Source organism: Sinohyriopsis cumingii, chromosome 3, assembly GCF_028554795.1.
Source record: "Sinohyriopsis cumingii isolate HCF-2022 chromosome 3, ASM2855479v2, whole genome shotgun sequence".
NCBI lineage: Eukaryota > Metazoa > Mollusca > Bivalvia > Unionida > Unionidae > Sinohyriopsis > Sinohyriopsis cumingii.
The window spans coordinates 144156246-144179022 of NC_142963.1; the positions used below are offsets into that span (position 1 = coordinate 144156246).

At 37.8% G+C, this 22777-nt stretch overlaps 3 non-coding genes across 3 annotated transcripts; all 3 read left to right on the forward strand.

Moving 5' to 3' along the window:
* The first annotated feature begins 5049 nt into the window (after positions 1-5049).
* Trnay-gua (transfer RNA tyrosine (anticodon GUA)) lies at positions 5050-5137 on the forward strand. Its single transcript is given in 2 exon segments — positions 5050-5086; positions 5102-5137. It is a non-coding gene; the product is annotated as a tRNA-Tyr (tRNA).
* Positions 5138-13892: 8755 nt separating this feature from the next.
* Positions 13893-13980, forward strand: Trnay-gua (transfer RNA tyrosine (anticodon GUA)). The gene is given in 2 exon segments: positions 13893-13929; positions 13945-13980. It is a non-coding gene; the product is annotated as a tRNA-Tyr (tRNA).
* An 8709-nt stretch (positions 13981-22689) lies between these two features.
* Trnay-gua (transfer RNA tyrosine (anticodon GUA)) lies at positions 22690-22777 on the forward strand. Its single transcript is given in 2 exon segments — positions 22690-22726; positions 22742-22777. It is a non-coding gene; the product is annotated as a tRNA-Tyr (tRNA).

The following is a 22777-nucleotide window of genomic DNA, read 5'->3' on the forward strand; positions in this document are numbered from 1 at the left end:
GTACGTTTGTGTGGATAGTAGATAGTATATTTGTTTTTTTCTTCATCTTCCTTCTGTGTGGATGGTTGTTGTTGTTGTGGGGTTTAACGCCATTTTTCAGCACACGATAGGCTATGCATGGCGGCCAGTATTAATGGTGGAGGAAGAATCCGGAAAACCCCCGGGAAGAACCACCGACCCACGACAAGCTACTGGCAAGATTTCTCACATACCCACATTGGCCGAATCCTAGACTCGAACCTACACAGAGAGAGGTGAGATGTCAGTGATCCGTAACGGAGAGCGCTTTAGACCACTCGGCCACTCGGCCCCAACCCCACCCCCGTGTGGATGGCATATTTTGGGTTTGTGTTTCTTCTTCCCTTTGTGTAGTGTGTGTGTTCGAGCGCACTCATACGTTTGTGGATGTATGTTTTTGTATGCAGGCGTGCGTTTGGTTTGTGTGTTTGTTTTTATGTGTATGCGTGCGCCCGTACGTTTGTTTGTGTGTGTGTGTGTATTTGTCTTTGTCTTTCCCTATAAAACTCCCTTCATATCTATCAAATTTATTTTACCTACCTACCTACCTACAGTAACGCATATTCAGGTCAGCCTCTAGCAACACTGTTGCCATTATTCCCCTAGTGTCCAGTAGAGTGACAGCATTGAAGCTGGAATTTTGGAAACTATAAATATAGACTTGGGTTTTTCCACAGGTTGTAGCTATAGATAGATACTAGGATTTTTAAACAGGAACGTCATACAAGTTGAGGCTAGAAATAGGGGGTTTTTTCAAAGAAATTTCCCACCAGTTGTAGCTATACATTTTAAGCTAACACATAACGAGTATACAACCCCAATATTCCCATGTTCGATTCCCGATGACACCAAAATGGTTCATTCAATCTCCCTATGTTCAATTCCCATTCACGCTATAGTAGCCCATTCATATTCACCATGATAAATTCCCCTTGACGATATAGTGACCCACGACCTTTCAATAACCATTGACGCTATAGTGGCCCACGACATTTTTAAGGATATGTTAAGAGAGCTGATTAAATAAGAAAAGGAGGAGAAGGAAAATGAAGAAGACATACAGAAGATGAGAGACAGGAATAAATTAAATAGAAAAGAAAGAAAAAATTAAAGAAAGAACGAGAGAGACAAGAAACAAAAACAGGAGGAGGAAAAAATGAAAAAAGAAGAACACAACAGCGAGTACAATACTAAGAAAATGGTGGAGTAAAAGAAGAAACTAAAAAAGAAGACAAAAACGATTTGCTGTCTTCCCTAAATATTTGTTGTCGATTTTATAGTTAAGGTATGATATATTGATGTTCATCAATCTATGTATATATTATATATGTCTATATCTATATGTCTACTGTATTTCTCTCTCTCTCTCTCTCTCTGTCTGTCTGTCTGTCTCTCTCGATTAGTGCGTATTGAGGTTACATCCTTGCCACATTGGTGTCAGTCCGTAAACAGCCCCAGGGTGATCTGAAAAACCTTGTCCATAAACATCCCCAAGGGGATTTGTAATGTATTTTCCCGCTGTCCGTAAACAGTCGCAATACACTACTGACGTGGTAGCTGAGTTGTCAATGCGTTTGACTCGTAAGCCAATAGCTGTGGGTTCGTTACCCACCCAGGCCAGCCCGAATCGACTTCCTACGTGTGTTCGTGGGACAGACACTTACCGACATTTCTTCAGCATGATATAGCGAACAGTGTATTAAAGGCGACATTCGTCTTCGTTGTCGTAGCAATATATTTAACGCCTATTCAACAAACCGTATATGTGTAACAGGCAGTGATGCAATACAAATCCATCCATTGTTAGAAAAAGCAAGACACGAGCATTAAGTACTATATTTTAAGAAATGATTTGTGATATACTTTTGCAATAGGTTCACGTGATAACTCAGTTGGTAGAGCACATGACGATAAAGGAGGTTGATGGCTAACCTTAGGTCATTGGTTCGAATGCGGCTCGCGGGAGCTACGTTTTAATTCTTTAAAGTCTGGTTATATTCATCTGGGAAGCAATCGATTCTTTGGAAGCAGAAAATATTGAAATAATGTTGAATCGATTATTGAATAGTTTTGAATATAATATGAAATAGACAATTAAATGTAACTGGTTAGATAATAGTCTATAATTTCATGGATAATTGAATGAATGGGTAATTGAATTAATGTGGCACGTTATGGCTTTTTCTATTCAGGACAATGGAGTATCGATAACTTCCTTCGTTCATTGATCGCTCTTCCTTGATTCATTTGTGGCGTTTTCCCATCATTGTCGAGGAATGAAAAATAGTATTGTTGGCTATTTCTCTTTTTACACATCATTAGAATCAGCACAAATTGTCAAAGAAGAAAACTACGAACGCTTCATAATGTATTTATGGGAAGGCGTCAAAGGTTAAGGTCATTATTAATGACATTTTCACTAGTTATCATGGATGAAATTTTTCTACCAATCTTCCAATTATCGTGCCAATTATTGTTATTGTGTAAAGGTGCTTTAATAATAAGAATGTTTTCCCCAGTTATTATTTATGTAAGGGTATTTGTGTAAAGCATTATTTAGGTCAGTTGTTTCCATCATGTCTCAATTATTCGTGGGACTGCTCTCAGAGAGAGCGAGAGAGAGAGAGAGAGAGAGAGAGAGAGAGAGAGAGAGAGAGAGAGTAGTATTATTACGGCCTAAGCTTCCGATGGGTCATTCCTTGCGATTTCGATGGTTACATTGCTGGTGTTCAAGGTAAAGGGTTCGAAGTGCAAGAGAAAGTCAGAATTCTATAGTACACTTTTTTATTGAATTAAAGTAGAGCTCAGTATGGAGAATTACTCTTTAAAATCAAAATATAGATATTCTATTTTGATACTCATACAAAGCTGACCAACCTCATTCGGTTCTGAAATGTATGTCTTTTTAATCTATGGCGTAAAAATCAAAGATATTCAAAATATATTTACGATAGTAGTAATACCAGAATCATTGGTCGTAATGACAAGTGATTAAAAGCTTTACCTTAAATACCGAAATATCACGTTTTGTAACATTAAACCCTTGAGGTTTTAATCGTTTTCGCATGAAATTCGAGTAGGAAACACATTTTGAAAGCTTTTTCTGAATGCATGCTAAGACATCAACTTCCAGGTGATTTTCCAATAACCTACTGCCTAGTTGTGTTAGATTATTTGGTATCATTGTAGAGGTACATCTGACTACCTTTCTATAATACCACCACTTTAGTGTATCATGCATGACCTTAACGCTACAAAGCTCGGAAGTAGGCTACTACCTCCTGCCACGTTAACTCGTCGCCAGGGTTTAATGTGTTAAAGGTATTTTGTTTCTAAACTAGCAATCAAAGAGCATGAAGTTTTCAGGAAGCCTTTTGGTAAGAATAATCTACCATTACAATTCATAATAAAGTACAAACAATATATAAAACATTATAGTTCACACTTTATATTATAGTATAACAAAAATGAATGCTTCAAGAAAGAATAAAATACTTTCCAGCTTTGTTTTCCAAAAACATATAAATGCTTTCTGGCACTAAGAGGATGTCTTTAGACTGTAATGAGATACATTTCATTTATCTTACCTGCAAGATGATGTCTAATTTCATATGCTTTATAGCGTTTTGACCAAGCTCTTTTCTTATAAGCTCTTTGCTTACACACACACACACACACACACACACACACACACACACACACACATTTTCAAGGCTGCAATAACAAGGCACATAGTTTTAACCCTTCAAGCAAGATTCGTTTTCCGGAGATATGGAAAGTTACGAGACTTGTTTTATCACGAATTCCGTTTTTCCAAAACGGTGTTCCCGTCAAAGGTAGCGCCCTCTGGTATATGTCTTCATCCTATATATGTTGTGGAGCGATTTGCTGACGTAAGCTTATTAACCCTAACCTTGTCGTCATGAAACTCTCCTGCTCACCTAGCTTGTAGTACAGTATGAATCACTAATATTTTTCTAGAATGTGAATTTCAGTACTGTTGAAGTAATACAAATTCAGATTGATTCAAAATCATACAAATTTAACTGTTAACAATACGAATGACATTTTGTGCAAATTCCCTCAAAATTCAATCGTAACACGAGAATTGATTGCAATTCGACTTACAATTGATGAAATGTTTAAAGAGTTAAACTGCACGATGATATTACGTTATGCTCGTTGCAGACTGTTATACAGTACTAACAAGCTTCCTTGCAAAATAGATTCATCGCATTCCGTTAATATAATAACTATGGCATGGCACTGAAAAACCCAATGGCAATTTAAGGACCAATCAGTGACCTTTCAAAAAGGCTTATGGACTCCAGATTTGCTTCGGTCCAAATACCATTATTGGGAGTCATATACAGCTTTATAAACTGCCATAAAGCACTAGGCACCATATGCATCCTTTGTGTCACTGGTTTTCAATTTGTCGGATTCTTGGGGGAATATTGTTCGACAATATGTATCCTCTTCTTTAACCATGAGAATTGCCGCCCATTTGCTTTCCATCCAACGTATATGTTCGTGTTTTTATCAGGCACCACTAATGTCCAGTCAAATGTTCCAATTGTATGAACTCCTTTATGACTTTGTTAAAGAGGATGCATTTCCAATCAGTCCTCATTCCAACCGGAATAGAGATTTCCAACTTGCAACACCCAGAATGAGTTCATCCAAGAGAATATGTCATCCACTCTACTAGGAGTCTCTCTGAACGGTTGATGCAAAGACATTGTAATGGCGCTTCATGGACACTGTGACAGATTATGAGTTTATTTATACAGATTGTAATACATATTTTGTATTATAATATAGATACGCAGTCTAATAATGCCATTATACGGCAATGCATTTTTAGGATTAGTCAGCGATGCAGAACCAATCCATCAACTGTCAAACAGTTGTGTCACCAGCCAACAATGATCGTTCTCGCGAGAGAAGACAAGAAACATGCAATACGTAACATAACTCAGGAAATAGTATGAGGTATAATTCATATGACATATGTTGTTCTCATATGATCTCGTGATAGCTCAGTTGGTAGAGCGGAGGACTGTAGAAAAAGTTGAAAGCTATCCTTAGGTCGCCGGTTCAAATCCGGCTCGCGGGATTTACGTTTTTTGTAGTTTTAAATATCAAACCTGGAAACAAGGAATACTGGAATATACTAGAACAATATTGAATCGATAACCGAAAATTATTAAATGGATAACTAACTTAAGGATCTCGGTCTTTCTTAAATATGCATCGTATGTGTCTTTGGTTCTCTAATTGTCACGTTCTTGGAAATAGTGTTAGACACGTTGTATCTTCGCCTTTAATTATGAGAATTTTGTCGCCTATTTACTTTGCATCCTGCACATATCTACATGTTTCTCTCAGCCACTAATAATGTCCAGTCAAACTTGTTCCATTATGTTGACACGTCGACAATGTGTTCTCATTTAATCAACTTTGAGACTTATCCCGACTTCCATAGTTGAGAAATTGTGTGCCATTTTAAAAAGACTATAACAAAACCACCTCCACCTACCCACCAACAAAAATGCAGCAAATAATCAGTACGAAGCGGAGATTCCAAAAACATCATGTCAAGGAACGACAACAGAATAGTTTGACAGCTATTTAAATATAGTATAATACAATTAAAGTAGTCCACCTCTTGAACGGCTCCCCCTGACCAGCGGCCATCCGGCTCTTACAGCCATAATCCCTTGTCACCGACGAATTTGTATTCGAAACTACCCTTCAAGAACGGCCACCCCTCTAAAGCGACCAGCGGCCAACATATTAGTACAAAAACGTAAAATGTTCCCCTCAGGAGCCACCACATTTTGTTTTCTTCAAATGTATCCAAAACCAATAATTAATTCATATCGTGACGTAAGGTAAGTAATCAGATTAACTCTGTCGTTGATACATGTCTCCCAATGTTAAGTTTCCGTTGCTGAAAGAAGTCTTGAATAAAGTACATGTAACACTAAGATTAATATTATATTATTGTCTATATTGTTCAAATTTAAACGATGTTCCTACATGATCGAGAAAAGTGGAGCACACAACCTGAATGCACTGATAAATAAGGAATTTTCCAGTGCCGGTCCCTGCCTGCACAAATACCTTTCACTCACATACACCTGTAATGGCTTCGCTCTTGTACATAGTCATATTTTCGATGTTAAAGTTACAAAGTATCCTTTGTAGGTCAATTGCCACACAGTTTTTGGCCGATGTACATTGCATCACGCTAATGGTTAGTTGCCATTACATACCAAGGGAGGCAACACATGAAATCCATGGTTCTTGTAATAAGTTTTTGTAGTCCTCCACAGTTTGAATACTGTCATTGATTTCCTTCCATGGAACCTGTTGTATCTCTACTGATAAAAGTCGTGGCCCGCTAGCCCGTTTTTATACCTCTGTTTGTTGGAGGCAATTAGTGTTACTTCCTGCACAAAACTGATCGTATCCCAGTGGCGAATCTAAATGGTTTAGCCACTAACTTGCACATCACAAATCGTTCTGAAGGTTCCTCTAGAACTAAGTGTACATTTTTAAAAAATATTTTTGTAACCCTCTAACTCTTTCTCTGGATGGGTGGAAAGGCCATAGAAAGGTAAGGACAGTGCGGAGACCATTGAGTATGTTGCAAAATAGCTGAATCTTTATAGATACATCGATACATTCGGAACTTCAGGCCACAAGAGAGGGGTTAGGAAGAAGAAAACATTGATGAGAAAGAACTTGTGCTAGTGAAGAGGTGGAAATGGAAAAATTGACAATTTGATGCGTTGCCCTGATGTGAAATTTCATACTAACTTCTAAAAGAGACCTGACCAGAAAGAGAACGTTAGTGTCTCTTGGTCTTGACTTTTTATAATAAGGATGGTGTATTTTGTTTTGATTGACAATATATGAATTTGTGCTCTTTCACCTCTCTCTATCCCTCTGCATCACGTTTAGCTAGACTTTAAATTTGAATGGATGTTTTCCTTCACGCACGCACTTTAGGCATGCAAGTGGGCACAAACCATTCAATCTGTCCATCCATCATTTTGAGTCTGGAATGTTTCTAAAGTCACACACTGACGCCATAGAATAACGGGTTAAATGGGTTTTGCAGTGTCTGTGTCGGTGTGTGTGTTTGGTAGAGTTGGTCATTGTAGCTGAGGGCTTAGGTGCTTTCCGAAACAATTCGTCTTCACTCTGTGCTGATCGAATAATGGGTTATCTTCTTCCCTCTGTGTGCATAGTATATATTGGGTTATTATTTCTCCTTCACTCTGTGTGCAAAGTATATATAATGGTTTATTTCTTCACTCTGTGTGGATAGTATCTATTTGTTGTTTTCTTCTTTCCTCTGTGTGGATAGTGTATATTGGGTTATTTTTTCTTCTTCCCTCTGTGTGCATAGTAGATATGAGGTTTGTTTTCTATTTCTCACTTCTGAGCGGATGGTAGATTTGGGGTTTGATTTGTTTTCCTCTTCCCTGTGTGGATAGTAGATATTGTGTTTGTAAGGGTTCACGTAAGTTTGTGCAGATTGTACATCTGGGGATTATGTGCGTTCACGTAAGTTTGTGTGATTAGTAGATATTGTGTTTGTATGCGTTCACGTACGTTTGTGTGGATAGTAGATATTGTGTATGCGTTCGCGGACGTAAATGTGGCTAGTATATTTGGGTGTGTATGCCTTCACGTACATTTGTGTAGATATTAGATATTGTGTTTTTATGTGTTCATGTAAGCTTGTGTGGATTGTACATAAGAGGTTTGTATACGTTCACGTAAGTTTCTGTGGTTAGTAGATATTGTGTTTGTACGCGTTCGCGTACGTTTGTGTGGATAGTAGATATTGTGTATGCGTTCACGTACGTAAATGTGCCTAGTATATTTGGGTGTGTATGCCTTCACGTACATTTGTGTAGATATTAGATATTGTGTTTTTATGTGTTCATGTAAGCTTGTGTGGATTGTACATAAGGGGTTTGTATACGTTCACGTAAGTTTCTGTGGTTAGTAGATATTGTGTTTGTACGCGTTCGCGTACGTTTGTGTGGATAGTAGATATTGTGTATGCGTTCGCGTACGTAAATGTGCCTAGTATATTTGGGTGTGTATGCCTTCACGTACATTTGTGTAGATATTAGATATTGTGTTTGTATGTGTTCACGTAAGTTTCTGTGGATTGTGCATCTGAGGTTTGTTTTCGTTCATGTAAGTTTGTGTGCTTAGTAGATATTGTGTTTGTATGCGTTCGCGTCAGTTTGTGTGGATAGTAGATATTGTGTTTGTATGCGTTCGCGTACGTTTGTGTGGATAGTATATTTGGGGTTTGTATGCGTTCGCTTACGTTTGTGTGGGTAGTATATTTGGGGTTTGAATACGTTCACGTACGTTTGTGTGGATAGTGGATAATTTGTTTGTATGCGTTCGCGAACGTTTGTGTGGATAGTATATTTGACTTTCCTTCTCATATTCCCTCTGTGTCGATAGTGTATTTGGGTTTTTGTTTTTCTACATCCTTCTGTGTGGATAGTTTATATGGGTTTTTTTTTCCTCTTCTCTGTGTGGAGATATATTTTGGGAGTTGTTTTTTCTACTTCCCGTTTGTGGATAGTATATTTTCGGCTTGTTTTCTTTACTTTAGTGTGAATAGTAGAGTCTGTGTTTTCTATGCGTTTGCGTACGTTTGTGTGGATATTATAGTGTTTGTATGCGTTCGCGTACGTTTGTGTGGATAGTATATTTGGGGTTTGTATGCGTTCACGTACGTTTGTGTGGATAGTAGATAATATATTTGTTTTTTTCTTCATCTTCCTTCTGTGTGGATGGTTGTTGTTGTTGTGGGGTTTAACGCCATTTTTCAGCACACGATAGGCTATGCATGGCGGCCAGTATTAATGGTGGAGGAAGAATCCGGAAAACCCCCGGGAAGAACCACCGACCCACGACAAGCTACTGGCAAGATTTCTCACATACCCACATTGGCCGAATCCTAGACTCGAACCTACACAGAGAGAGGTGAGATGTCAGTGATCCGTAACGGAGAGCGCTTTAGACCACTCGGCCACTCGGCCCCAACCCCACCCCCGATGTGGATGGCATATTTTGGGTTTGTGTTTCTTCTTCCCTTTGTGTAGTGTGTGTGTTCGAGCGCACTCATACGTTTGTGGATGTATGTTTTTGTATGCAGGCGTGCGTTTGGTTTGTGTGTTTGTTTTTATGTGTATGCGTGCGCCCGTACGTTTGTTTGTGTGTGTGTGTGTATTTGTCTTTGTTTTTCCCTATAAAACCCCCTTCATATCTATCAAATTTATTTTACCTACCTACCTACCTACCTACCTACCTACAGTAACGCATATTCAGGTCAGCCTATAGCAACACTGTTGCCATTATTCCCCTAGTGTCCAGTAGAGTGACAGCATTGAAGCTGGAATTTTGGAAACTATAAATATAGACTTGGGTTTTTCCACAGGTTGTAGCTATAGATAGATACTAGGATTTTTAAACAGGAACGTCATACAAGTTGAAGCTAGAAATAGGGGGTTTTTTCAAAGAAATTTCCCACCAGTTGTAGCTGTACATTTTAAGCTAACACATAACGAGTATACAACCCCAATATTCCCATGTTCGATTCCCGATGACACCAAAATGGTTCATTCAATCTCCCTATGTTCAATTCCCATTCACGCTATAGTAGCCCATTCATATTCACCATGATAAATTCCCCTTGACGATATAGTGACCCACGACCTTTCAATAACCATTGACGCTATAGTGGCCCACGACATTTTTAAGGATATGTTAAGAGAGCTGATTAAATAAGAAAAGGAGGAGAAGGAAAATGAAGAAGACATACAGAAGATGAGAGACAGGAATAATTAAATAGAAAAGAAAGAAAAAATTAAAGAAAGAACGAGAAAGACAAGAAACAAAAACAGGAGGAGGAAAAAATGAAAAAAGAAGAACACAACAGCGAGTACAATACTAAGAAAATGGTGGAGTAAAAGAAGAAACTAAAAAAGAAGACAAAAACGATTTGCTGTCTTCCCTAAATATTTGTTGTCGATTTTATAGTTAAGGTATGATATATTGATGTTCATCAATCTATGTATATATTATATATGTCTATATCTATATGTCTACTGTATTTCTCTCTCTCTCTCTCTCTGTCTGTCTGTCTGTCTGTCTCTCTCGATTAGTGCGTATTGAGGTTACATCCTTGCCACATTGGTGTCAGTCCGTAAACAGCCCCAGGGTGATCTGAAAAACCTTGTCCATAAACATCCCCAAGGGGATTTGTAATGTATTTTCCCGCTGTCCGTAAACAGTCGCAATACACTACTGACGTGGTAGCTGAGTTGTCAATGCGTTTGACTCGTAAGCCAATAGCTGTGGGTTCGTTACCCACCCAGGCCAGCCCGAATCGACTTCCTACGTGTGTTCGTGGGACAGACACTTACCGACATTTCTTCAGCATGATATAGCGAACAGTGTATTAAAGGCGACATTCGTCTTCGTTGTCGTAGCAATATATTTAACGCCTATTCAACAAACCGTATATGTGTAACAGGCAGTGATGCAATACAAATCCATCCATTGTTAGAAAAAGCAAGACACGAGCATTAAGTACTATATTTTAAGAAATGATTTGTGATATACTTTTGCAATAGGTTCACGTGATAACTCAGTTGGTAGAGCACATGACGATAAAGGAGGTTGATGGCTAACCTTAGGTCATTGGTTCGAATGCGGCTCGCGGGAGCTACGTTTTAATTCTTTAAAGTCTGGTTATATTCATCTGGGAAGCAATCGATTCTTTGGAAGCAGAAAATATTGAAATAATGTTGAATCGATTATTGAATAGTTTTGAATATAATATGAAATAGACAATTAAATGTAACTGGTTAGATAATAGTCTATAATTTCATGGATAATTGAATGAATGGGTAATTGAATTAATGTGGCACGTTATGGCTTTTTCTATTCAGGACAATGGAGTATCGATAACTTCCTTCGTTCATTGATCGCTCTTCCTTGATTCATTTGTGGCGTTTTCCCATCATTGTCGAGGAATGAAAAATAGTATTGTTGGCTATTTCTCTTTTTACACATCATTAGAATCAGCACAAATTGTCAAAGAAGAAAACTACGAACGCTTCATAATGTATTTATGGGAAGGCGTCAAAGGTTAAGGTCATTATTAATGACATTTTCACTAGTTATCATGGATGAAATTTTTCTACCAATCTTCCAATTATCGTGCCAATTATTGTTATTGTGTAAAGATGCTTTAATAATAAGAATGTTTTCCCCAGTTATTATTTATGTAAGGGTATTTGTGTAAAGCATTATTTAGGTCAGTTGTTTCCATCATGTCTCAATTATTCGTGGGACTGCTCTCAGAGAGAGCGAGAGAGAGAGAGAGAGAGAGAGAGAGAGGGGAGAGAGAGAGAGAGAGAGAGAGAGAGAGAGAGAGAGAGTAGTATTATTACGGCCTAAGCTTCCGGATGGGTCATTCCTTGCGATTTCGATGGTTTCATTGCTGGTGTTCAAGGCAAAGGGTTCGAAGTGCAAGAGAAAGTCAGAATTCTATAGTACACTTTTTTATTGAATTAAAGTAGAGCTCAGTATGGAGAATTACTCTTTAAAATCAAAATATAGATATTCTATTTTGATACTCATACAAAGCTGACCAACCTCATTCGGTTCTGAAATGTATGTCTTTTTAATCTATGGCGTAAAAATCAAAGATATTCAAAATATATTTACAATAGTAGTAATACCAGAATCATTGGTCGTAATGACAAGTGATTAAAAGCTTTACCATAAATACCGAAATATCACGTTTTGTAACATTAAACCCTTGAGGTTTTAATCGTTTTCGCATGAAATTCGAGTAGGAAACACATTTTGAAAGCTTTTTCTGAATGCATGCTAAGACATCAACTTCCAGGTGATTTTCCAATAACCTAATGCCTAGTTGTGTTAGATTATTTGGTATCATTGTAGAGGTACATCTGACTACCTTTCTATAATACCACCACTTTAGTGTATCATGCATGATCTTAACGCTACAAAGCTCGGAAGTAGGCTACTACCTCCTGCCACGTTAACTCGTCGCCAGGGTTTAATGTGTTAAAGGTATTTTGTTTCTAAACTAGCAATCAAAGAGCATGAAGTTTTCAGGAAGCCTTTTGGTAAGAATAATCTACCATTACAATTCATAATAAAGTACAAACAATATATAAAACATTATAGTTCACACTTTATATTATAGTATAACAAAAATGAATGCTTCAAGAAAGAATAAAATACTTTCCAGCTTTGTTTTCCAAAAACATATAAATGCTTTCTGGCACTAAGAGGATGTCTTTAGACTGTAATGAGATACATTTCATTTATCTTACCTGCAAGATGATGTCTAATTTCATATGCTTTATAGCGTTTTGACCAAGCTCTTTTCTTATAAGATCTTTGCTTATACACACACACACACACACACACACACACACACACAGACACACACACACACATTTTCAAGGCTGCAATAACAAGGCACATAGTTTTAACCCTTCAAGCAAGATTCGTTTTCCGGAGATATGGAAAGTTACGAGACTTGTTTTATCACGAATTCCGTTTTTCCAAAACAGTGTTCCCGTCAAAGGTAGCGCCCTCTGGTATATGTCTTCATCCTATATATGTTGTGGAGCGATTTGCTGACGTAAGCTTATTAACCCTAACCTTGTCGTCATGAAACTCTCCTGCTCACCTAGCTTGTAGTACAGTATGAATCACTAATATTTTTCTAGAATGTGAATTTCAGTACTGTTGAAGTAATACAAATTCAGATTGATTCAAAATCATACAAATTTAACTGTTAACAATACGAATGACATTTTGTGCAAATTCCCTCAAAATTCAATCGTAACACGAGAATTGATTGCAATTCGACTTACAATTGATGAAATGTTTAAAGAGTTAAACTGCACGATGATATTACGTTATGCTCGTTGCAGACTGTTATACAGTACTAACAAGCTTCCTTGCAAAATAGATTCATCGCATTCCGTTAATATAATAACTATGGCATGGCACTGAAAAACCCAATGGCAATTTAAGGACCAATCAGTGACCTTTCAAAAAGGCTTATGGACTCCAGATTTGCTTCGGTCCAAATACCATTATTGGGAGTCATATACAGCTTTATAAACTGCCATAAAGCACTAGGCACCATATGCATCCTTTGTGTCACTGGTTTTCAATTTGTCGGATTCTTGGGGGAATATTGTTCGACAATATGTATCCTCTTCTTTGACCATGAGAATTGCCGCCCATTTGCTTTCCATCCAACGTATATGTTCGTGTTTTTATCAGGCACCACTAATGTCCAGTCAAATGTTCCAATTGTATGAACTCCTTTATGACTTTGTTAAAGAGGATGCATTTCCAATCAGTCCTCATTCCAACCGGAATAGAGATTTCCAACTTGCAACACCCAGAATGAGTTCATCCAAGAGAATATGTCATCCACTCTACTAGGAGTCTCTCTGAACGGTTGATGCAAAGACATTGTAATGGCGCTTCATGGACACTGTGACAGATCATGAGTTTATTTATACAGATTGTAATACATATTTTGTATTATAATATAGATACGCAGTCTAATAATGCCATTATACGGCAATGCATTTTTAGGATTAGTCAGCGATGCAGAACCAATCCATCAACTGTCAAACAGTTGTGTCACCAGCCAACAATGATCGTTCTCGCGAGAGAAGACAAGAAACATGCAATACGTAACATAACTCAGGAAATAGTATGAGGTATAATTCATATGACATATGTTGTTCTCATATGATCCCGTGATAGCTCAGTTGGTAGAGCGGAGGACTGTAGAAAAAGTTGAAAGCTATCCTTAGGTCGCCGGTTCAAATCCGGCTCGCGGGATTTACGTTTTTTGTAGTTTTAAATATCAAACCTGGAAACAAGGAATACTGGAATATACTAGAACAATATTGAATCGATAACCGAAAATTATTAAATGGATAACTAACTTAAGGATCTCGGTCTTTCTTAAATATGCATCGTATGTGTCTTTGGTTCTCTAATTGTCACGTTCTTGGAAATAGTGTTAGACACGTTGTATCTTCGCCTTTAATTATGAGAATTTTGTCGCCTATTTACTTTGCATCCTGCACATATGTACATGTTTCTCTCAGCCACTAATAATGTCCAGTCAAACTTGTTCCATTATGTTGACACGTCGACAATGTGTTCTCATTTAATCAACTTTGAGACTTATCCCGACTTCCATAGTTGAGAAATTGTGTGCCATTTTAAAAAGACTATAACAAAACCACCTCCACCTACCCACCCACAAAAATGCAGCAAATAATCAGTACGAAGCGGAGATTCCAAAAACATCATGTCAAGGAACGACAACAGAATAGTTTGACAGCTATTTAAATATAGTATAATACAATTAAAGTAGTCCACCTCTTGAACGGCTCCCCCTGACCAGCGGCCATCCGGCTCTTACAGCCATAATCCCTTGTCACCGACGAATTTGTATTCGAAAATACCCTTCAAGAACGGCCACCCCTCTAAAGCGACCAGCGGCCAACATATTAGTACAAAAACGTAACATGTTCCCCTCAGGAGCCACCACATTTTGTTTTCTTCAAATGTATCCAAAACCAATAATTAATTCATATCGTGACGTAAGGTAAGTAATCAGATTAACTCTGTCGTTGATACATGTCTCCCAATGTTAAGTTTCCGTTGCTGAAAGAAGTCTTGAATAAAGTACATGTAACACTAAGATTAATATTATATTATTGTCTATATTGTTCAAATTTAAACGATGTTCCTACATGATCGAGAAAAGTGGAGCACACAACCTGAATGCACTGATAAATAAGGAATTTTCCAGTGCCGGTCCCTGCCTGCACAAATACCTTTCACTCACATACACCTGTAATGGCTTCGCTCTTGTACATAGTCATATTTTCGATGTTAAAGTTACAAAGTATCCTTTGTAGGTCAATTGCCACACAGTTTTTGGCCGATGTACATTGCATCACGCTAATGGTTAGTTGCCATTACATACCAAGGGAGGCAACACATGAAATCCATGGTTCTTGTAATAAGTTTTTGTAGTCCTCCACAGTTTGAATACTGTCATTGATTTCCTTCCATGGAACCTGTTGTATCTCTACTGATAAAAGTCGTGGCCCGCTAGCCCGTTTTTATACCTCTGTTTGTTGGAGGCAATTAGTGTTACTTCCTGCACAAAACTGATCGTATCCCAGTGGCGAATCTAAATGGTTTAGCCACTAACTTGCACATCACAAATCGTTCTGAAGGTTCCTCTAGAACTAAGTGTACATTTTTAAAAAATATTTTTGTAACCCTCTAACTCTTTCTCTGGATGGGTGGAAAGGCCATAGAAAGGTAAGGACAGTGCGGAGACCATTGAGTATGTTGCAAAATAGCTGAATCTTTATAGATACATCGATACATTCGGAACTTCAGGCCACAAGAGAGGGGTTAGGAAGAAGAAAACATTGATGAGAAAGAACTTGTGCCAGTGAAGAGGTGGAAATGGAAAAATTGACAATTTGATGCGTTGCCCTGATGTGAAATTTCATACTAACTTCTAAAAGAGACCTGACCAGAAAGAGAACGTTAGTGTCTCTTGGTCTTGACTTTTTATAATAAGGATGGTGTATTTTGTTTTGATTGACAATATATGAATTTGTGCTCTTTCACCTCTCTCTATCCCTCTGCATCACGTTTAGCTAGACTTTAAATTTGAATGGATGTTTTCCTTCACGCACGCACTTTAGGCATGCAAGTGGGCACAAACCAGTCAGTCTGTCCATCCATCATTTTGAGTCTGGAATGTTTCTAAAGTCACACACTGACGCCATAGAATAACGGGTTAAATGGGTTTTGCAGTGTCTGTGTCGGTGTGTGTGTTTGGTAGAGTTGGTCATTGTAGCTGAGGGCTTAGGTGCTTTCCGAAACAATTCGTCTTCACACTGTGCTGATCGAATAATGGGTTATCTTCTTCCCTCTGTGTGCATAGTATATATTGGGTTATTATTTCTCCTTCACTCTGTGTGCAAAGTATATATAATGGTTTATTTCTTCACTCTGTGTGGATAGTATCTATTTGTTGTTTTCTTCTTTCCTCTGTGTGGATAGTGTATATTGGGTTATTTTTTCTTCTTCCCTCTGTGTGCATAGTAGATATGAGGTTTGTTTTCTATTTCTCACTTCTGAGCGGATGGTAGATTTGGGGTTTGATTTGTTTTCCTCTTCCCTGTGTGGATAGCAGATATTGTGTTTGTAAGGGTTCACGTAAGTTTGTGCAGATTGTACATCTGGGGATTATGTGCGCTCACGTAAGTTTGTGTGATTAGTAGATATTGTGTTTGTATGCGTTCACGTACGTTTGTGTGGATAGTAGATATTGTGTATGCGTTCGCGGACGTAAATGTGGCTAGTATATTTGGGTGTGTATGCCTTCACGTACATTTGTGTAGATATTAGATATTGTGTTTTTATGTGTTCATGTAAGCTTGTGTGGATTGTACATAAGAGGTTTGTATACGTTCACGTAAGTTTCTGTGGTTAGTAGATATTGTGTTTGTACGCGTTCGCGTACGTTTGTGTGGATAGTAGATATTGTGTATGCGTTCACGTACGTAAATGTGCCTAGTATATTTGGGTGTGTATGCCTTCACGTACATTTGTGTAGATATTAGATATTGTGTTTTTATGTGTTCATGTAAGCTTGTGTGGATTGTACATAAGGGGTTTGTATACGTTCACGTAAGTTTCTGTGGTTAGTAGATATTGTGTTTGTACGCGTTCGCGTACGTTTGTGTGGATAGTAGATATTGTGTATGCGTTCGCGTACGTAAATGTGCCTAGTATATTTGGGTGTGTATGCCTTCACGTACATTTGTGTAGATATTAGATATTGTGTTTGTATGTGTTCACATAAGTTTCTGTGGATTGTGCATCTGAGGTTTGTTTTCGTTCATGTAAGTTTGTGTGCTTAGTAGATATTGTGTTTGTATGCGTTCGCGTCAGTTTGTGTGGATAGTAGATATTGTGTTTGTATGCGTTCGCGTACGTTTGTGTGGATAGTATATTTGGGGTTTGTATGCGTTCGCTTACGTTTGTGTGGGTAGTATATTTGGGGTTTGAATACGTTCACGTACGTTTGTGTGGATAGTGGATAATTTGTTTGTATGCGTTCGCGAACGTTTGTGTGGATAGTATATTTGACTTTCTTTCTCATATTCCCTCTGTGTCGATAGTGTATTTGGGTTTTTGTTTTTCTACATCCTTCTGTGTGGATAGTTTATATGGTTTTTTTTCCTCTTCTCTGTGTGGAGATATATTTTGGGAGTTGTTTTTTCTCCTTCCCGTTTGTGGATAGTATATTTTCGGCTTGTTTTCTTTACTTTAGTGTGAATAGTAGAGTGTGTGTTTTCTATGCGTTTGCGTACGTTTGTGTGGATATTATAGTGCTTCTATTCGTTTGCGTACATTTGTGTAGATAGTAGAGTCTGTGTTTTCTATGCGTTTGCGTACGTTTGTGTGGATATTATAGTGTTTGTATGCGTTCGCGTACGTTTGTGTGGATAGTATATTTGGGGTTTGTATGCGTTCACGTACGTTTGTGTGGATAGTAGATAGTATATTTGTTTTTTTCTTCATCTTCCTTCTGTGTGGATGGTTGTTGTTGTTGTGGGGTTTAACGCCATTTTTCAGCACACGATAGGCTATGCATGGCGGCCAGTATTAATGGTGGAGGAAGAATCCGGAAAACCCCCGGGAAGAACCACCGACCCACGACAAGCTACTGGCAAGATTTCTCACATACCCACATTGGCCGAATCCTAGACTCGAACCTACACAGAGAGAGGTGAGATGTCAGTGATCCGTAACGGAGAGCGCTTTAGACCACTCGGCCACTCGGCCCCAACCCCACCCCCGTGTGGATGGCATATTTTGGGTTTGTGTTTCTTCTTCCCTTTGTGTAGTGTGTGTGTTCGAGCGCACTCATACGTTTGTGGATGTATGTTTTTGTATGCAGGCGTGCGTTTGGTTTGTGTGTTTGTTTTTATGTGTATGCGTGCGCCCGTACGTTTGTTTGTGTGTGTGTGTGTATTTGTCTTTGTCTTTCCCTATAAAACTCCCTTCATATCTATCAAATTTATTTTACCTACCTACCTACCTACCTACCTACCTACAGTAACGCATATTCAGGTCAGCCTCTAGCAACACTGTTGCCATTATTCCCCTAGTGTCCAGTAGAGTGACAGCATTGAAGCTGGAATTTTGGAAACTATAAATATAGACTTGGGTTTTTCCACAGGTTGTAGCTATAGATAGATACTAGGATTTTTAAACAGGAACGTCATACAAGTTGAGGCTAGAAATAGGGGGTTTTTTCAAAGAAATTTCCCACCAGTTGTAGCTATACATTTTAAGCTAACACATAACGAGTATACAACCCCAATATTCCCATGTTCGATTCCCGATGACACCAAAATGGTTCATTCAATCTCCCTATGTTCAATTCCCATTCACGCTATAGTAGCCCATTCATATTCACCATGATAAATTCCCCTTGACGATATAGTGACCCACGACCTTTCAATAACCATTGACGCTATAGTGGCCCACGACATTTTTAAGGATATGTTAAGAGAGCTGATTAAATAAGAAAAGGAGGAGAAGGAAAATGAAGAAGACATACAGAAGATGAGAGACAGGAATAATTAAATAGAAAAGAAAGAAAAAATTAAAGAAAGAACGAGAAAGACAAGAAACAAAAACAGGAGGAGGAAAAAATGAAAAAAGAAGAACACAACAGCGAGTACAATACTAAGAAAATGGTGGAGTAAAAGAAGAAACTAAAAAGAAGACAAAAACGATTTGCTGTCTTCCCTAAATATTTGTTGTCGATTTTATAGTTAAGGTATGATATATTGATGTTCATCAATCTATGTATATATTATATATGTCTATATCTATATGTCTACTGTATTTCTCTCTCTCTCTCTCTCTGTCTGTCTGTCTGTCTCTCTCGATTAGTGCGTATTGAGGTTACATCCTTGCCACATTGGTGTCAGTCCGTAAACAGCCCCAGGGTGATCTGAAAAACCTTGTCCATAAACATCCCCAAGGGGATTTGTAATGTATTTTCCCGCTGTCCGTAAACAGTCGCAATACACTACTGACGTGGTAGCTGAGTTGTCAATGCGTTTGACTCGTAAGCCAATAGCTGTGGGTTCGTTACCCACCCAGGCCAGCCCGAATCGACTTCCTACGTGTGTTCGTGGGACAGACACTTACCGACATTTCTTCAGCATGATATAGCGAACAGTGTATTAAAGGCGACATTCGTCTTCGTTGTCGTAGCAATATATTTAACGCCTATTCAACAAACCTTATATGTGTAACAGGCAGTGATGCAATACAAATCCATCCATTGTTAGAAAAAGCAAGACACGAGCATTAAGTACTATATTTTAAGAAATGATTTGTGATATACTTTTGCAATAGGTTCACGTGATAACTCAGTTGGTAGAGCACATGACGATAAAGGAGGTTGATGGCTAACCTTAGGTCATTGGTTCGAATGCGGCTCGCGGGAGCTACGTTTTAATTCTTCAAAGTCTGGTTATATTCATCTGGGAAGCAATCGATTCTTTGGAAGCAGAAAATATTGAAATAATGTTGAATCGATTACTGAATAGTTTTGAATATAATATGAAATAGACAATTAAATGTAACTGGTTAGATAATAGTCTATAATTTCATGGATAATTGAATGAATGGGTAATTGAATTAATGTGGCACGTTATGGCTTTTTCTATTCAGGACAATGGAGTATCGATAACTTCCTTCGTTCATTGATCGCTCTTCCTTGATTCATTTGTGGCGTTTTCCCATCATTGTCGAGGAATGAAAAATAGTATTGTTGGCTATTTCTCTTTTTACACATCATTAGAATCAGCACAAATTGTCAAAGAAGAAAACTACGAACGCTTCATAATGTATTTATGGGAAGGCGTCAAAGGTTAAGGTCATTATTAATGACATTTTCACTAGTTATCATGGATGAAATTTTTCTACCAATCTTCCAATTATCGTGCCAATTATTGTTATTGTGTAAAGATGCTTTAATAATAAGAATGTTTTCCCCAGTTATTATTTATGTAAGGGTATTTGTGTAAAGCATTATTTAGGTCAGTTGTTTCCATCATGTCTCAATTATTCGTGGGACTGCTCTCAGAGAGAGCGAGAGAGAGAGAGAGAGAGAGAGAGAGAGAGAGAGAGAGAGAGAGAGAGTAGTATTATTACGGCCTAAGCTTCCGGATGGGTCATTCCTTGCGATTTCGATGGTTACATTGCTGGTGTTCAAGGTAAAGGGTTCGAAGTGCAAGAGAAAGTCAGAATTCTATAGTACACTTTTTTATTGAATTAAAGTAGAGCTCAGTATGGAGAATTACTCTTTAAAATCAAAATATAGATATTCTATTTTGATACTCATACAAAGCTGACCAACCTCATTCGGTTCTGAAATGTATGTCTTTTTAATCTATGGCGTAAAAATCAAAGATATTCAAAATATATTTACAATAGTAGTAATACCAGAATCATTGGTCGTAATGACAAGTGATTAAAAGCTTTACCTTAAATATCGAAATATCACGTTTTGTAACATTAAACCCTTGAGGTTGTAATCGTTTTCGCATGAAATTCGAGTAGGAAACACATTTTGAAAGCTTTTTCTGAATGCATGCTAAGACATCAACTTCCAGGTGATTTTCCAATAACCTACTGCCTAGTTGTGTTAGATTATTTGGTATCATTGTAGAGGTACATCTGACTACCTTTCTATAATACCACCACTTTAGTGTATCATGCATGACCTTAACGCTACAAAGCTCGGAAGTAGGCTACTACCTCCTGCCACGTTAACTCGTCGCCAGGGTTTAATGTGTTAAAGGTATTTTGTTTCTAAACTAGCAATCAAAGAGCATGAAGTTTTCAGGAAGCCCTTTGGTAAGAATAATCTACCATTACAATTCATAATAAAGTACAAACAATATATAAAACATTATAGTTCACACTTTATATTATAGTATAACAAAAATGAATGCTTCAAGAAAGAATAAAATACTTTCCAGCTTTGTTTTCCAAAAACATATAAATGCTTTCTGGCACTAAGAGGATGTCTTTAGACTGTAATGAGATACATTTCATTTATCTTACCTGCAAGATGATGTCTAATTTCATATGCTTTATAGCGTTTTGACCAAGCTCTTTTCTTATAAGCTCTTTGCTTATACACACACACACACACACACACACACACACACACATTTTCAAGGCTGCAATAACAAGGCACATAGTTTTAACCCTTCAAGCAAGATTCGTTTTCCGGAGATATGGAAAGTTACGAGACTTGTTTTATCACGAATTCCGTTTTTCCAAAACAGTGTTCCCGTCAAAGGTAGCGCCCTCTGGTATATGTCTTCATCCTATATATGTTGTGGAGCGATTTGCTGACGTAAGCTTATTAACCCTAACCTTGTCGTCATGAAACTCTCCTGCTCACCTAGCTTGTAGTACAGTATGAATCACTAATATTTTTCTAGAATGTGAATTTCAGTACTGTTGAAGTAATACAAATTCAGATTGATTCAAAATCATACAAATTTAACTGTTAACAATACGAATGACATTTTGTGCAAATTCCCTCAAAATTCAATCGTAACACGAGAATTGATTGCAATTCGACTTACAATTGATGAAATGTTTAAAGAGTTAAACTGCACGATGATATTACGTTATGCTCGTTGCAGACTGTTATACAGTACTAACAAGCTTCCTTGCAAAATAGATTCATTGCATTCCGTTAATATAATAACTATTGCATGGCACTGAAAAACCCAATGGCAATTTAAGGACCAATCAGTGACCTTTCAAAAAGGCTTATGGACTCCAGATTTGCTTCGGTCCAAATACCATTATTGGGAGTCATATACAGCTTTATAAACTGCCATAAAGCACTAGGCACCATATGCATCCTTTGTGTCACTGGTTTTCAATTTGTCGGATTCTTGGGGGAATATTGTTCGACAATATGTATCCTCTTCTTTGACCATGAGAATTGCCGCCCATTTGCTTTCCATCCAACGTATATGTTCGTGTTTTTATCAGGCACCACTAATGTCCAGTCAAATGTTCCAATTGCATGAACTCCTTTATGATTTTGTTAAAGAGGATGCATTTCCAATCAGTCCTCATTCCAACCGGAATAGAGATTTCCAACTTGCAACACCCAGAATGAGTTCATCCAAGAGAATATGTCATCCATTCTACTAGGAGTCTCTCTGAACGGTTGATGCAAAGACATTGTGATGGCGCTTCATGGACACTGTGACAGATCATGAGTTTATTTATACAGATTGTAATACATATTTTGTATTATAATATAGATACGCAGTCTAATAATGCCATTATACGGCAATGCATTTTTAGGATTAGTCAGCGATGCAGAACCAATCCAGGAAATAGTATGAGGTATAATTCATATGACATATGTTGTTCTCATATGATCCCGTGATAGCTCAGTTGGTAGAGCGGAGGACTGTAGAAAAAGTTGAAAGCTATCCTTAGGTCGCCGGTTCAAATCCGGCTCGCGGGA